Raw genomic sequence first — 4383 nt, 5'->3', positions numbered from 1 at the left:
TCATATTCCATATTTTGTAATGACATCAAGACTGGTAATATTCATATTATTGTATTGAACAGTGTATTGAAGTTAAACCAAAACTTTCCAAATTTGGAAGCGTAAAAATGAAAATTATTTAATGACAACTTTAACATTCAAAAATAGTTTTGAAACACCAAAGTACATGGCACTCAAGTTGTTGAATGTACAGAAATACTAAATTGTGTGAACTTGTGTTCGCTTCAAATAGATTCTTTTGTATTTGAAAATGAAAACACATTTTATAACGAATTTACATTTAATGTATTTTCCATTTCCAGCCTTTTAATAACTGGTTTCATCATTTCACAGAAGTGGTATGATCACTTCTGTGATATGATCTTCAGTCCACATTTTCAAAATCAGTAGTCTTTTCTTATGTGAATGTGTATTTCAGTGACGTGTTGGTGTCATACAACTTCTTAAATTGTGTTAACTAGATGAATGACTTTGCAGAATTTTTGTATTTAAACCCTAAGAGAATAATAATATAAAAGTACAGTGTTATTCACTGGGTTTTCGATTCCCACCATTTTCAATAATTATTAAGTCAGTTTATTAATTATTTAGTCAAAAAAATAAATTATTTTGTCACATATTTTAATTAAACACCACCTACAATTATTAGTCCAGCATAATTAATAAATAGAACATGCAAAAAAATATTAATACCATCACAAATAATTTCAATATTATAGTTTTTATATTTCATTCACAAAAATAAATAGACGCACCACAAACTCATATATTCACGTCATTTAGAATTATTAAGGTTTTTTCTGAATTATTTCACTTTCAACAAAAAATAAAAAACAACATTAAAACTATTTCAAAGTATAATGAACCGAGCATCAGTAGATCACGTTGATCTCACAGATTCAAGTGTACGGACCGATTATAGACAGTTAACGCCTACACCTCTACTGGGTACTATGCTCCAATCATTTGCAATTCAACTATTCATTCCGTCTCCAATACAACCAAATCCAAGATGAAGACCGAAGAAATTTGGGCCAGAACACCCAGAACACTAAAAGCACCAATACACCAAAATTGGTTTGAAGCTCAAGCAACTGTTTGTTGAAGAGTCTAGAAAGAAACCTGACCAGAAACATGAAGATTTTTAACAGACTTTTGGAATACCTATTCATTGCGCTGCTTTGCTGACAAAGTTGATGAAAGTGGGAAGTATATATCCTTTGAACCATTAAAACCGCAAAAATCGCATTACTCATTTCATTCACATTGTTAAACAGCATTTCAAAATAATTACACGAAATTAATGCTACAATGCAAAGATGTAGAAATGAAGTTTGGAGAAAGGTGTATGCTCAAGATAATCTTTAACACTTTCACAACCCAAAACTTTTTTATAAGAAGAAAAATAAGTAAAAAAGAAATTGTCCAAATCATTTTTTATTATTTTTTATTCCAAAACCCCTTTAACCCAAACCGGCCAATAGTCAGTTTTATTTTACTTAAAATAATAAACAAATGAAAACTCAATTAACTAAGATTGATCAAAAATAATCTTTTTGGATGAAATTTCATATCGCATTATCGTGTTTCAACATTTTATATAAAAACGCTACATCGTCAATCCACTTAATAACAAACAACGTCAAATAGTCACATTAATAAATATAACGACAATATAAACACCAATATCGTTATAATCAAATGACAATATACTTTTTAAATAAAAAACGACCAAAAATATCAAACCATCATTAGACCCCATTTTTCTTTCTAATGCTTTGCTCTTGTTTAACACAAATAAACTCATTCATATTTATTTGTGTGACTATAAAATATACAATTCAAATTTAAGTTGATAAAAAAAAATAAATAAAAATTTTCAAAAATTTGTTTTGTGTATGAAGGCAAAAAAAGGGTTTAGGTAAAAGAAAAAAATAAAAACTTATTATTACAGTCGATACTCTATCGGATTGGACTTCTATCGGATTTGGTTTTATATCCAATCAAAACTTGTTCCAATCCGATTTTATAAATATAAAACCCGTATGATTAGTACTTAATAGCGTAATACAATCTTATTTTCTTTTTTACTTTTTTGGTTTTGTGAATAAAAAAATCTAACTTAATCGTATTAAAATCAAGAATTTGGCAATCTATATAAACATGTTATTTTTTGGTGATAAATACATTCAATTTGTCAAAATCATAAAACCAAAATTATAACAATAAAATATAATAATAGCAAAGAACAGATTTATTAAAATTATAATAAGAATATAAAACTTGGTTAACAACTTAGTGTTCACTAATAAGTTGAACACAAGTTTTTATTAAAATAATCACAATTATTACATATTACAAAATAAGCATTTAAACCACAATTATATCTATCCGCAATTTCTAATATAGTCAGTCTTTTAACGTCATCTAGTGGACATAAAATAGCTTTAATTTTGTCAAAACATTAAGCATTAAGTAAAAAGTGAAAAAACCAAAACGATTGAGATGGATTTTAAAGACGGCTTCACAAAATATGCCAATCTTTATGTTTCAAAAGGTACCAGATAACGTTTAAAGACAGACTGTATCTGTTTTTTATCTGCTTAATATCGAGAATCTTTCTTTGATTTAAGATATTAAGTATTGTAATAGATACTACAATAATAAATCCATTATGTTGTTTATGTGTTTTTAACATACAAATTAAAATATGAATAATGATAAATAAATTCATATGTTTACACGTGTCTCTTATTATTGTTCTGTTAAAATATTCATTATACGTTTTTAAATTATGTTTTTGTCAAAAGAAATAAATAATGCCAAAAAAAATAGAAATTAAAAATAAAATTTTCTTTTTATTTTCCAATCCTTGGGAAAAACCATTTTCCCATCATTCCAATCCGATAGAGTATCGACTGTATTACGTTTCGGTTTTGAACGTGTTAAATTAATTTCATTGTAATATTTTTTTATAACATTTTATAAAGAAATAATTTATTTTTTTGTTGAAAGTGAAATAATTCAGAAAAAAACCTTAATAATTCTAAATGACGTGAATATATGAGTTTGTGGTGCGTCTATTTATTTTTGTGAATGAAATATAAAAACTATAATATTGAAATTATTTGTGATGGTATTAATATTTTTTTGCATGTTCTATTTATTAATTATGCTGGACTAATAATTGTAGGTGGTGTTTAATTAAAATATGTGACAAAATAATTTATTTTTTTGACTAAATAATTAATAAACTGACTTAATAATTATTGAAAATGGTGGGAATCGAAAACCCAGTGAATAACACTATATACAAACAAAATATTCGATTTAAACATAAAATAAAATTTATACCGCTAAAATTGTTTGTCTGTAATCAAAGAAAATTGAATCGATAGTGAATGTGGATTTTTCAAATGAAGATTGAATTCATGTCCATGAAAATGTAATAAAAAACAATAACATTGTTTTTTAATTTACAGCCAAAAGTTATTAACACTTAAAAAACACTTCATGTTAAAAGTGTATTCAAATACTTATTTAATTTTTAGGGAATTGACTACTTATTTCGTAATATTTTAAATATAGTAAAACGAACTATATTATTAAATTATCAAAATGATCTAATAACTAACCAAGTTTTGAGAAATACAAAAATAAAAATAAGCAATTTTATTATTAAAATAATTTGTTGTTGATTCACTGCGTCTTATTAAACCTTTGTTGTTCTGTTTTATTTTCCAAAATCATTAAACAGACTTGTTGACACCACTTATAGACCTTGTCATGTTTTACCAAAATAAGTATTCAATAATTATTACAGTTTATGTTAATATTATTTACTGAAAATATATCAACTTATACAGCCAGATAAACTTGAGTTACAAATCATTTTCCCACCCATAATGAATAGCATTTGATGGTGTTGTTGTGTTATAATGGAAAAAAATTTCTGGGAAAAAACACACAATAAACTCCAACGTGTTAAACAATTATGTCATTGTTTATATTTGCATGTTTAGTCTAAATTCGACATTTATACGAAGTTTTAATTGTAAATACAAACCAATGTTGTATCTTTTATGATCTAACATATACATTTTATCACGTTTTATTGGATAATTGCATAATAAAAAAATAGAAATTTTATAATTTAAATGTGTTTATTTATTGAAATATCAGAAAGTGTGCAAAAACATGTTCAATCATAATAAAAAAATCGAATTTTTAAAATTTAATACTTAAGTATAACACTTAATTTGATGATAACACACAGTTTAACGAAATATATCAAAGTCAAAAGGTTTTTTTTTCTTTTTGCACAAAATTAGTAAAAATATTTAAAGTTTAATTAGAATTACATTTGACAAACAATTCAAATAT

The sequence above is a fragment of the Entamoeba invadens genome, assembly GCF_000330505.1.
Source record: "Entamoeba invadens IP1 unplaced genomic scaffold scaff_1105074726403, whole genome shotgun sequence".
In the NCBI taxonomy this organism is placed as follows: domain Eukaryota; phylum Evosea; order Mastigamoebida; family Endamoebidae; genus Entamoeba; species Entamoeba invadens.
Note: the sequence above shows the minus strand (reverse complement) of the source record.